At 49.5% G+C, this 13,302-nt stretch overlaps 4 non-coding genes across 4 annotated transcripts; all 4 read right to left on the bottom strand.

Annotated features, from left to right (window-relative positions):
- Positions 1-239: 239 nt before the first annotated feature.
- On the bottom strand, positions 240-346 carry LOC136588871 (U6 spliceosomal RNA). Its single transcript, XR_010787674.1, has one exon. It is a non-coding gene; the product is annotated as a U6 spliceosomal RNA (small nuclear RNA).
- A 4,332-nt stretch (positions 347-4,678) lies between these two features.
- LOC136588869 (U6 spliceosomal RNA) lies at positions 4,679-4,785 on the bottom strand. Its single transcript, XR_010787673.1, has one exon. It is a non-coding gene; the product is annotated as a U6 spliceosomal RNA (small nuclear RNA).
- Positions 4,786-8,936: 4,151 nt separating this feature from the next.
- LOC136588857 (U6 spliceosomal RNA) lies at positions 8,937-9,043 on the bottom strand. The gene has a single exon (XR_010787662.1). It is a non-coding gene; the product is annotated as a U6 spliceosomal RNA (small nuclear RNA).
- Positions 9,044-12,429: 3,386 nt separating this feature from the next.
- On the bottom strand, positions 12,430-12,536 carry LOC136588858 (U6 spliceosomal RNA). The gene has a single exon (XR_010787663.1). It is a non-coding gene; the product is annotated as a U6 spliceosomal RNA (small nuclear RNA).
- Between the last annotated feature and the right edge of the window lie 766 nt (positions 12,537-13,302).

The raw sequence follows: 13,302 nt of genomic DNA on the forward strand, positions 1-13,302 counted from the left end.
ACGTTACAATCACACAGACAAAAGTGTCATCCCACAACTTCTGGGGGGGGTTACACTGTACGTGGTTATGGCGCCTCGGGGACATTTGCTGTATGCCTGTAGTCACATGGCACAAAAAATACACCTTTTAGTGGTGGCACCGTGAGACAATTATTATTATTACTCCAAGTTAAAACCTATAAGGAGAAAAAAACGTTATGTTAGAATTTTTTTTTAAATTCTAATTGAAGAATCGGTACAAAAATATAGAACGCCTCACGAATTTGCGTGTCATCCTTGCGCAGGGGCCATGCTAATCTTCTCTGTATCGTTCCAATTTTAGTATATGTGCTGCCGAAGCAAGCACGATACTGCAGACAGCCGCGGCGGTATTTATGGTCCCGCGGGAGAGAAGTTCTTACATTGTGGAGAGATTACTTTTATAAATTAAAAATAATGTATCCTGCTGTGATATTTTACCTAATATGTCATGCCTGTAATAATAAAACCCGTTAATATAGAGTATTTTGGCCAAACTGAAGAGCATTTTGTGACAATGTTATATGCAAATGAGAACAAGCCGCAGTGCATGCTGGGAAGAATGCTGGTCTCGGAATACGGACCTTGTACCACAGAAGGCGCAGCTGGTGTGGAATGTACTGCGGATGACTGCAGCGTTCTGCTTCCATCAGGAGAGCAGCTGCTCACTGCTGCACCACTGGCTGACGGTCACATTAGGACGTGATTGCCGGCTCACGCCTACTGCTGCTGGACGTGGCGCTATAGCATTAGGGCTGGGCGTGCAGCAGTGCAGCGCCTTCTGCCCACCGGTCTGCCCTGGCCGGAGTACAGCGATGCGTGCCCTTACCTATCAGCTGACAAGTGTGCTCGGCCGGACTCACAAGGGGTCACAGGAATGTCCCACAACATTGTCACACTTCCGTGGCTGCCAGGTCAAATTTATCACCAAGATAACATGTATGGGACCATCTGGGAGACCAACTTCTACAACCTACAACTTTGCATGATCTAAAGGTTCAGTTACATAGCAAATGTGGAGCAATATGCCACAGGATACCATACAGAACCTGTATGCCGCCATGCCCGCCAGTATCACATCTGGTATACAAACTAGAGGCAGTGCAACAGGGTACTAGAGCCTCCATGCCCACCCGTATCACATCTTGTATCCAAGCTGCAGGTGGTACAACAGGGTACTAGAGCCTCCATGCCCACCCGTATCACATCTGGTATCCAAGCTAGAGGCAGTGCAACAGGGTACTAGAGCCTCCATGCCCACCCGTATCACATCTTGTATCCAAGCTGCAGGTGGTACAACAGGGTGCTAGAGCCTCCATGCCTGCCTGTATCACATCTTGTATCCAAGCTAGAGGAGCCCCTACAGCAGTGGTCCCCAACCTTTTTGGCACCAGGGACCGGCTTCAAGCAAGAACATTTTTACAAGGCCCGGCAGGGTGGGGCGGGACATGGGCGGGGCTTTGGTTATATGGGGCGGGGTTATGAAGGGGGTTGGAGTTTAGTGCATACTCATTTAATTATGACATTTAGAATGCCCTGGCAGTACACACATAGGGCAGTATAATATATCCCCCCTGCCACCCCCACCCCACCCCCCCACCGCCTGGCAGCACACACATAGGGCAGTATATAATCTATTCCCCCCCCCCCACAGCACACACATAGGGCAGCATATAATTTATCTCCTCCCCAGTAATAAGCAGCCTCCCCCGAGTAATAACCAGCCCCCCCCACCAGTAATAGGCAGCCCCCCAGTAATAAGCAGCCCCCCCAAGAATAATCAGCCCCCCCCCAGTAGTAAGCAGCCCCCCCCCCCCCCCAGTAGTACATATCCACAACACGAGGGTCAGCAGCAAAAGAGGCATCCAAAATAGGTGGAACAGGTCGTCTGCAGCGCCCACTGTGGTCTATATCCAAATTCGACCACAAGAAATGCAATGTGAAGAAAGTTGATTTAGGCAGCAGTTGGGGTGCAAATACAAAGCGGTTTTTATTCCTCCCAAAATGTGACGTTTCGACTCAACGAGTCTTTGTCAAATATACAAAATGTGTGAACAACAAACATACATATAGCAGTCTACCCACAGAGTGGACCTATCACAGAACAGAGCATATCAACAAAATTAAAATCACCCAGTAGTAAGCAGCCCCTCCCCCAGTTGTAAGCAGCCCCCCCCCCAGTAAAAGGCAGCCACCCCAGTAATAAGCAGCCCCCCCCAGTAGTAAGCAGCCCCCCCCAGTTGTAAGCAGCCCCCCCAATTGTAAAGAAGCCCCGCCTCCAGTAACAGGCAGCCCCCCAAGTAGTAAGCAGCCCCCCCTAGTAATGAGCATCCCCCCAACCCATATACTTACCTCCTCCCTGCTGTTAGCGTCGCTCTCTCTCTGCTTGCCCTGACGTCAATGTGCAGCCCGGCACGCTTCCTCCCCGAGTCCTCTCCTGCGGAACTAATGAGCAGGGGACTCGAGGAGGAGGATCCTGGCTGCACACTGACATCAGTGTGTGCCGGGATCAGTGCAATTACCAGCGGGGAGCTACGGCGCCCCCGCTGGTAATCGCTTCAGTAGTGAGCGGCGTCGGCACGCCGCGGGCCACATAACACGAGGCAGCGGGCCGGATTCAGCCTGCGGACTTTGTGTTTGAAGAAAAGTTCCCGGCGGTGCCGCGGACCGGCGCTAAGCACCTAACAGCCTGGCCCCGGTCCGCGGACCGGTGGTTGGGGACCCCTGCCCTACAGAATACTAGAGCCTCCAGGCCCACCCATATCACGTTTTGTATCCAAGCTAGAGGTGGCACAACAGGGTGCTAGAGCCTCCATGCCCACCCATATCATGTCTTGTATCCAAGCTAGAGGCGATACAACAAAGTTTTGGAGCCTCCATGCTATCCGTACCACATCCAGTATGCAAGCTAGAGGCGGTACATCAGGGTACTAGAGCCTTTATGTCCACCAGTATCACATCTTGTATTCAAGCTAGAGGTGGTACAACACGGTACTAGATCCTCCATGCCTGCCCGTATCAAATCTTGTATCTAAGCTAGAGGCGGTACCACAAAGTATTCAATGCTTGCCTGTATCACATCATGTATCCAAGCTAGAGGTGGCCCAACAGAGAACTATAGCCTCCATGCCCGCCTGTATCACATCTTGTATCCAAGCTTGAGGTGGTACAACAGGGTACCAGAGCCTCCAAGCCCACCCCTATCACTTTTTATATCCAAGCTAGAGGCGTGTCCAGATCACATCTTGTATCCAAGCTAGAGGCGGTACAACAGGGTACTAGAGCCTCCATGCCCGCCCGTATCACATCTTGTATCCAAGCTAGAGGCGGTACAGCAGGGTACTAGAGCCTCCATGCCCGCCTGTATCACATCTTGTATCCAAGCTAGAGGCGGTACAAAGGGTACTAGAGCCTCCATGCCTGTCTGTATCACATCTTGTATCCAAGCTAGAGGCAGTACAACAGGGTACTAGAGCCTCCATGCCCGCCCGTATCACATCTTGTATCCAAGCTAGAGGCGGTACAACAGGGTACTAGAGCCTCCATGCCCGCCCGTATCACATCTTGTATCCAAGCTAGAGGCGGTACAACAGGGTACTAGAGCCTCCATGCCCGCCCGTATCACATCTTGTATCCAAGCTAGAGGCGGTACAACAGGGTACTAGAGCCTCTATGCCCGCCTGTATCACATCTTGTATCCAAGCTAGAGGCGGTACAACAGGGTACTAGAGCCTCTATGCCTGCCTGTATCACATCTTGTATCCAAGCTAGAGGCGGTACAACAGGGTACTAGAGCCTCCATGCCCGCCTGTATCACATCCTGTATCTAAGCTAGAGGCGGTACAACAGGGTACTAGAGCCTCCATGCCCGCCTGTATCACATCTTGTATCTAAGCTAGAGGCGGTACAACAGGGTACTGGAGTCTTCGTACAAGGCATCAGTTTTCCGCAATAAGGGTGGTTTCACACAGGAAAGAAAATCGTGCGATTTTCGCCTGATGCGATAGTCAGTAAAAAAGCAGATTATGAAACCAACGGTTTCCTTCCCATCTGTGATGTTTTCACTGATGTGATGTTGAGAGAACAAAAAATAACGGCTGCTCTATCTTTCTGCGATGTGCGATTCTTTTTATCTCCCAGGTTTCGCTATGGAGCCGCTCCTTTTTATCGCCTCGCAATGCAACAAGATTGTGTTGCGACGCAATTTTGATAATGGAAAGTCCTATTCATTTTCGCAATAAAAAATTGTACATTTTTTATCGCGCAATTTTATTGTGGCCGTCAGCACTGCGATGGGAGATTATTCTAAAAAAAAAGCATTGCTGGCAACCAAATATTGCAGACACAAAATAGGGGGTCGCCCGTGTGAAAGTCGCCTAAATGATCCTTTTACTCCGATATTGTAATCACTCACTTATAACAACGTTACAATCACACAGACAAAAGTGTCATCCCACAACTTCTGGGGGGGTTACACTGTACGTGGTTATGGCGCCTCGGGTACATTTGCTGTATGCCTGTAGTCACATGGCACAAAAAATACACCTTTTAGTGGTGGCACCGTGAGACAATTATTATTATTACTCCAAGTTAAAACCTATAAGGAGAAAAAAATGTTATGTTAGAATTTTTTTTTTAATTATAATTGAAGAATTGGTGCAAAAATATGGAACGCCTCACGAATTTGCGTGTCATCCTTGCGCAGGGGCCATGCTAATCTTCTCTGTATTGTTCCAATTTTAGTATATGTGCTGCCGAAGCAAGCACGATACTGCAGACAGCCCCGGCGGTATTTATGGTCCCGCGGGAGAGAAGTTCTTACATTGTGGAGAGATTACTTTTATAAATTAAAAATAATGTATCCTGCTGTGATATTTTACCTAATATGTCATGCCTGTAATAATAAAACCCGTTAATATAGAGTATTTTGGCCAAACTGAAGAGCATTTTGTGACAATGTTATATGCAAATGAGAACAAGCCGCAGTGCATGCTGGGAAGAATGCTGGTCTCGGAATACGGACCTTGTACCACAGAAGGCGCAGCTGGTGTGGAATGTACTGCGGATGACTGCAGCGTACTGCTTCCATCAGGAGAGCAGCTGCTCACTGCTGCACCACTGGCTGACGGTCACATTAGGACGTGATTGCCGGCTCACGCCTACTGCTGCTGGACGTGGCGCTATAGCATTAGGGCTGGGCGTGCAGCAGTGCAGCGCCTTCTGCCCACCGGTCTGCCCTGGCCGGAGTACAGCGATGCGTGCCCTTACCTATCAGCTGACAAGTGTGCTCGGCCGCACTCACAAGGGGTCACAGGAATGTCCCACAACATTGTCACACTTCCGTGGCTGCCAGGTCAAATTTATCACCAAGATAACATGTATGGGACCATCTGGGAGACCAACTTCTACAACCTACAACTTTGCATGATCTAAAGGTTCAGTTACATAGCAAATGTGGAGCAATATGCCACAGGATACCATACAGAACCTGTATGCCGCCATGCCCGCCAGTATCACATCTGGTATACAAACTAGAGGCAGTCCAACAGGGTACTAGAGCCTCCATGCCCACCCGTATCACATCTTGTATCCAAGCTGCAGGTGGTACAACAGGGTGCTAGAGCCTCCATGCCTGCCTGTATCACATCTTGTATCCAAGCTAGAGGAGCCCCTACAGCAGTGGTCCCCAACCTTTTTGGCACCAGGGACCGGCTTCAAGCAAGAACATTTTTACAAGGCCCGGCAGGGTGGGGCGGGACATGGGCGGGGCTTTGGTTATATGGGGCGGGGTTATGAAGGGGGTTGGAGTTTAGTGCATACTCATTTAATTATGACATTTAGAATGCCCTGGCAGTACACACATAGGGCAGTATAATATATCCCCCCTGCCACCCCCACCCCACCCCCCCACCGCCTGGCAGCACACACATAGGGCAGTATATAATCTATTCCCCCCCCCCCCCCACAGCACACACATAGGGCAGCATATAATTTATCTCCTCCCCAGTAATAAGCAGCCTCCCCCGAGTAATAACCAGCCCCCCCCCACCAGTAATAGGCAGCCCCCCAGTAATAAGCAGCCCCCCCAAGAATAATCAGCCCCCCCCCAGTAGTAAGCAGCCCCCCCCCCCCCCCCCCCCCAGTAGTACATATCCACAACACGAGGGTCAGCAGCAAAAGAGGCATCCAAAATAGGTGGAACAGGTCGTCTGCAGCGCCCACTGTGGTCTATATCCAAATTCGACCACAAGAAATGCAATGTGAAGAAAGTTGATTTAGGCAGCAGTTGGGGTGCAAATACAAAGCGGTTTTTATTCCTCCCAAAATGTGACGTTTCGACTCAACGAGTCTTTGTCAAATATACAAAATGTGTGAACAACAAACATACATATAGCAGTCTACCCACAGAGTGGACCTATCACAGAACAGAGCATATCAACAAAATTAAAATCACCCAGTAGTAAGCAGCCCCTCCCCCAGTTGTAAGCAGCCCCCCCCCAGTAAAAGGCAGCCACCCCAGTAATAAGCAGCCCCCCCCAGTAGTAAGCAGCCCCCCCCCAGTTGTAAGCAGCCCCCCCAGTTGTAAAGAAGCCCCGCCTCCAGTAACAGGCAGCCCCCCAAGTAGTAAGCAGCCCCCCCTAGTAATGAGCATCCCCCCAACCCATATACTGACCTCCTCCCTGCTGTTAGCGTCGCTCTCTCTCTGCTTGCCCTGACGTCAATGTGCAGCCCGGCACGCTTCCTCCCCGAGTCCTCTCCTGCGGAACTAATGAGCAGGGGACTCGAGGAGGAGGATCCTGGCTGCACACTGACATCAGTGTGTGCCGGGATCAGTGCAATTACCAGCGGGGAGCTACGGCGCCCCCGCTGGTAATCGCTTCAGTAGTGAGCGGCGTCGGCACGCCGCGGGCCACATAAAACGAGGCAGCGGGCCGGATTCAGCCTGCGGACTTTGTGTTTGAAGAAAAGTTCCCGGCGGTGCCGCGGACCGGCGCTAAGCACCTAACAGCCTGGCCCCGGTCCGCGGACCGGTGGTTGGGGACCCCTGCCCTACAGAATACTAGAGCCTCCAGGCCCACCCATATCACGTTTTGTATCCAAGCTAGAGGTGGCACAACAGGGTGCTAGAGCCTCCATGCCCACCCATATCATGTCTTGTATCCAAGCTAGAGGCGATACAACAAAGTTTTGGAGCCTCCATGCTATCCGTACCACATCCTGTAAACAAGCTAGAGGCGGTACATCAGGGTACTAGAGCCTTTATGTCCACCAGTATCACATCTTGTATTCAAGCTAGAGGTGGTACAACACGGTACTAGATCCTCCATGCCTGCCCGTATCAAATCTTGTATCTAAGCTAGAGGCGGTACCACAAAGTATTCAATGCTTGCCTGTATCACATCATGTATCCAAGCTAGAGGTGGCCCAACAGAGAACTATAGCCTCCATGCCCGCCTGTATCACATCTTGTATCCAAGCTTGAGGTGGTACAACAGGGTACCAGAGCCTCCAAGCCCACCCCTATCACTTTTTATATCCAAGCTAGAGGCGTGTCCAGATCACATCTTGTATCCAAGCTAGAGGCGGTACAACAGGGTACTAGAGCCTCCATGCCCGCCCGTATCACATCTTGTATCCAAGCTAGAGGCGGTACAGCAGGGTACTAGAGCCTCCATGCCCGCCTGTATCACATCTTGTATCCAAGCTAGAGGCGGTACAAAGGGTACTAGAGCCTCCATGCCTGTCTGTATCACATCTTGTATCCAAGCTAGAGGCAGTACAACAGGGTACTAGAGCCTCCATGCCCGCCCGTATCACATCTTGTATCCAAGCTAGAGGCGGTACAACAGGGTACTAGAGCCTCCATGCCCGCCCGTATCACATCTTGTATCCAAGCTAGAGGCGGTACAACAGGGTACTAGAGCCTCTATGCCCGCCTGTATCACATCTTGTATCCAAGCTAGAGGCGGTACAACAGGGTACTAGAGCCTCTATGCCTGCCTGTATCACATCTTGTATCCAAGCTAGAGGCGGTACAACAGGGTACTAGAGCCTCCATGCCCGCCTGTATCACATCCTGTATCTAAGCTAGAGGCGGTACAACAGGGTACTAGAGCCTCCATGCCCGCCTGTATCACATCTTGTATCTAAGCTAGAGGCGGTACAACAGGGTACTGGAGTCTTCGTACAAGGCATCAGTTTTCCGCAATAAGGGTGGTTTCACACAGGCAAGAAAATCGTGCGATTTTCGCCTGATGCGATAGTCAGTAAAAAAGCAGATTATGAAACCAACGGTTTCCTTCCCATCTGTGATGTTTTCACTGATGTGATGTTGAGAGAACAAAAAATAACGGCTGCTCTATCTTTCTGCGATGTGCGATTCTTTTTATCTCCCAGGTTTCGCTATGGAGCCGCTCCTTTTTATCGCCTCGCAATGCAACAAGATTGTGTTGCGATGCAATTTTGATAATGGAAAGTCCTATTCATTTTCGCAATAAAAAATTGTACATTTTTTATCGCGCAATTTTATTGTGGCCGTCAGCACTGCGATGGGAGATTATTCTAAAAAAAAAGCATTGCTGGCAACCAAATATTGCAGACACAAAATAGGGGGTCGCCCGTGTGAAAGTCGCCTAAATGATCCTTTTACTCCGATATTGTAATCACTCACTTATAACAACGTTACAATCACACAGACAAAAGTGTCATCCCACAACTTCTGGGGGGGGTTACACTGTACGTGGTTATGGCGCCTCGGGTACATTTGCTGTATGCCTGTAGTCACATGGCACAAAAAATACACCTTTTAGTGGTGGCACCGTGAGACAATTATTATTATTACTCCAAGTTAAAACCTATAAGGAGAAAAAAATGTTATGTTAGAATTTTTTTTTTAATTATAATTGAAGAATTGGTGCAAAAATATGGAACGCCTCACGAATTTGCGTGTCATCCTTGCGCAGGGGCCATGCTAATCTTCTCTGTATCGTTCCAATTTTAGTATATGTGCTGCCGAAGCAAGCACGATACTGCAGACAGCCCCGGCGGTATTTATGGTCCCGCGGGAGAGAAGTTCTTACATTGTGGAGAGATTACTTTTATAAATTAAAAATAATGTATCCTGCTGTGATATTTTACCTAATATGTCATGCCTGTAATAATAAAACCCATTAATATAGAGTATTTTGGCCAAACTGAAGAGCATTTTGTGACAATGTTATATGCAAATGAGAACAAGCCGCAGTGCATGCTGGGAAGAATGCTGGTCTCGGAATACGGACCTTGTACCACAGAAGGCGCAGCTGGTGTGGAATGTACTGCGGATGACTGCAGCGTTCTGCTTCCATCAGGAGAGCAGCTGCTCACTGCTGCACCACTGGCTGACGGTCACATTAGGACGTGATTGCCGGCTCACGCCTACTACTGCTGGACGTGGCGCTATAGCATTAGGGCTGGGCGTGCAGCAGTGCAGCGCCTTCTGCCCACCGGTCTGCCCTGGCCGGTGTACAGCGATGCGTGCCCTTACCTATCAGCTGACAAGTGTGCTCGGCCGCACACAAAAGGGGGTCACAGGAATGTCCCACAACATTGTCACACTTCCGTGGCTGCCAGGTCAAATTTATCCCCAAGATAACATGTATGGGACCATCTGGGAGACCAACTTCTACAACCTACAACTTTGCATGATCTAAAGGTTCAGTTACATAGCAAATGTGGAGCAATATGCCACAGGATACCATACAGAACCTGTATGCCGCGATGCCCGCCAGTATCACATCTGGTATACAAACTAGAGGCAGTGCAACAGGGTACTAGAGCCTCCATGCCCACCCGTATCACATCTGGTATCCAAGCTAGAGGCAGTGCAACAGGGTACTAGAGCCTCCATGCCCACCCGTATCACATCTTGTATCCAAGCTACAGGTGGTACAACAGGGTACTAGAGCCTCCATGCCTGCCTGTATCACATCTTGTATCCAAGCTAGAGGTGGTACAACAGGGCACTAGAGCCTCCATGCCTGCCTGTATCACATCTTGTATCCAAGCTAGAGGTGGTACAACAGGGCACTAGAGCCTCCATGCCTGTCTGTATCACATCTTGTATCCAAGCTAGAGGCAGTACAACTGGGTACTAGAGCCTCCATGCCCACCCGTATCACATCTTGTATCCAAGCTAGAGGCAGTGCCACAGGGTACTAGAGCCTCCATGCCCACCCGTATCACATCTTGTATCCAAGCTACAGGTGGTACAACAGGGTACTAGAGCCTCCATGCCTGCCTGTATCACATCTTGTATCCAAGCTAGAGGTGGTACAACAGGGTACTAGAGCCTCCATGCCTGTCTGTATCACATCTTGTATCCAAGCTAGAGGCGGTACAACAGGGTACTAGAGCCTCCATGCCCGCCCGTATCACATCTTGTATCCAAGCTAGAGGCGGTACAACAGGATACTAGAGCCTCCATGCCCACCTGTATCACATCTTGTATCCAAGCTAGAGGCGGTACAACAGGGTACTAGAGCCTCCATGCCCGCCTGTATCACATCTTGTATCCAAGCTAGAGGCGGTACAACAGGGTACTAGAGCCTCCATGCCCGCCCGTATCACATCTTGTATCCAAGCTAGAGGCGGTACAACAGGGTACTAGAGCCTCCATGCCTGTCTGTATCACATCTTGTATCCAAGCTAGAGGCGGTACAACAGGGTACTAGAGCCTCCATGCCCACCTGTATCACATCTTGTATCCAAGCTACAGGCGGTACAAAAGGGTACTAGAGCCTCCATGCCCGCCTGTATCACATCTTGTATCCAAGCTAGAGGCGGTACAACATGGTACTAGAGCCTCCATGCCCGCCCGTATCACATCTTGTATCCAAGCTAGAGGCGGTACAACAGGGTACTAGAGCCTCCATGCCCGCCTGCATCACATCTTGTATCCAAGCTAGAGGCGGTACAACAGGGTACTAGAGCCTCCATGCCTGTCTGTATCACATCTTGTATCCAAGCTAGAGGTGGTACAACAGGGTACTAGAGCCTCCATGCCCGCCTGTATCACATCTTGTATCCAAGCTAGAGGCGGTACAACAGGGTACTAGAGCCTCCATGCCCGCCCGTATCACATCTTGTATCCAAGCTAGAGGCGGTACAGCAGGGTACTAGAGCCTCCATGCCCGCCTGTATCACATCTTGTATCCAAGCTAGAGGCGGTACAAAGGGTACTAGAGCCTCCATGCCTGTCTGTATCACATCTTGTATCCAAGCTAGAGGCAGTACAACAGGGTACTAGAGCCTCCATGCCCGCCCGTATCACATCTTGTATCCAAGCTAGAGGCGGTACAACAGGGTACTAGAGCCTCCATGCCCGCCCGTATCACATCTTGTATCCAAGCTAGAGGCGGTACAACAGGGTACTAGAGCCTCTATGCCCGCCTGTATCACATCTTGTATCCAAGCTAGAGGCGGTACAACAGGGTACTAGAGCCTCTATGCCTGCCTGTATCACATCTTGTATCCAAGCTAGAGGCGGTACAACAGGGTACTAGAGCCTCCATGCCCGCCTGTATCACATCCTGTATCTAAGCTAGAGGCGGTACAACAGGGTACTAGAGCCTCCATGCCCGCCTGTATCACATCTTGTATCTAAGCTAGAGGCGGTACAACAGGGTACTGGAGTCTTCATACAAGGCATCAGTTTTCCGCAATAAGGGTGGTTTCACACAGGCAAGAAAATCGTGCGATTTTCGCCTGATGCGATAGTCAGTAAAAAAGCAGATTATGAAACCAACGGTTTCCTTCCCATCTGTGATGTTTTCACTGATGTGATGTTGAGAGAACAAAAAATAACGGCTGCTCTATCTTTCTGCGATGTGCGATTCTTTTTATCTCCCAGGTTTCGCTATGGAGCCGCTCCTTTTTATCGCCTCGCAATGCAACAAGATTGTGTTGCGATGCAATTTTGATAATGGAAAGTCCTATTCATTTTCGCAATAAAAAATTGTACATTTTTTATCGCGCAATTTTATTGTGGCCGTCAGCACTGCGATGGGAGATTATTCTAAAAAAAAAGCATTGCTGGCAACCAAATATTGCAGACACAAAATAGGGGGTCGCCCGTGTGAAAGTCGCCTAAATGATCCTTTTACTCCGATCTTGTAATCACTCACTTATAACAACGTTACAATCACACAGACAAAAGTGTCATCCCACAACTTCTGGGGGGGGTTACACTGTACGTGGTTATGGCGCCTCGGGTACATTTGCTGTATGCCTGTAGTCACATGGCACAAAAAATACACCTTTTAGTGGTGGCACCGTGAGACAATTATTATTATTACTCCAAGTTAAAACCTATAAAGGAGAAAAAAATGTTATGTTAGAATTTTTTTTTAATTATAATTGAAGAATTGGTGCAAAAATATGGAACGCCTCACGAATTTGCGTGTCATCCTTGCGCAGGGGCCATGCTAATCTTCTCTGTATCGTTCCAATTTTAGTATATGTGCTGCCGAAGCAAGCACGATACTGCAGACAGCCCCGGCGGAATTTATGGTCCCGCGGGAGAGAAGTTCTTACATTGTGGAGAGATTACTTTTATAAATTAAAAATAATGTATCCTGCTGTGATATTTTACCTAATATGTCATGCCTGTAATAATAAAACCCATTAATATAGAGTATTTTGGCCAAACTGAAGAGCATTTTGTGACAATGTTATATGCAAATGAGAACAAGCCGCAGTGCATGCTGGGAAGAATGCTGGTCTCGGAATACGGACCTTGTACCACAGAAGGCGCAGCTGGTGTGGAATGTACTGCGGATGACTGCAGCGTACTGCTTCCATCAGGAGAGCAGCTGCTCACTGCTGCACCACTGGCTGACGGTCACATTAGGACGTGATTGCCGGCTCACGCCTACTACTGCTGGACGTGGCGCTATAGCATTAGGGCTGGGCGTGCAGCAGTGCAGCGCCTTCTGCCCACCGGTCTGCCCTGGCCGGTGTACAGCGATGCGTGCCCTTACCTATCAGCTGACAAGTGTGCTCGGCCGCACACAAAAGGGGGTCACAGGAATGTCCCACAACATTGTCACACTTCCGTGGCTGCCAGGTCAAATTTATCCCCAAGATAACATGTATGGGACCATCTGGGAGACCAACTTCTACAACCTACAACTTTGCATGATCTAAAGGTTCAGTTACATAGCAAATATGGAGCAATATGCCACAGGATACCATACAGAACCTGTATGCTGCCATGCCCGCCAGTATCACATCTGGTATACAAAC

The sequence above is a fragment of the Eleutherodactylus coqui genome, chromosome 13 (genome assembly GCF_035609145.1).
Source record: "Eleutherodactylus coqui strain aEleCoq1 chromosome 13, aEleCoq1.hap1, whole genome shotgun sequence".
Lineage (NCBI taxonomy): Eukaryota > Metazoa > Chordata > Amphibia > Anura > Eleutherodactylidae > Eleutherodactylus > Eleutherodactylus coqui.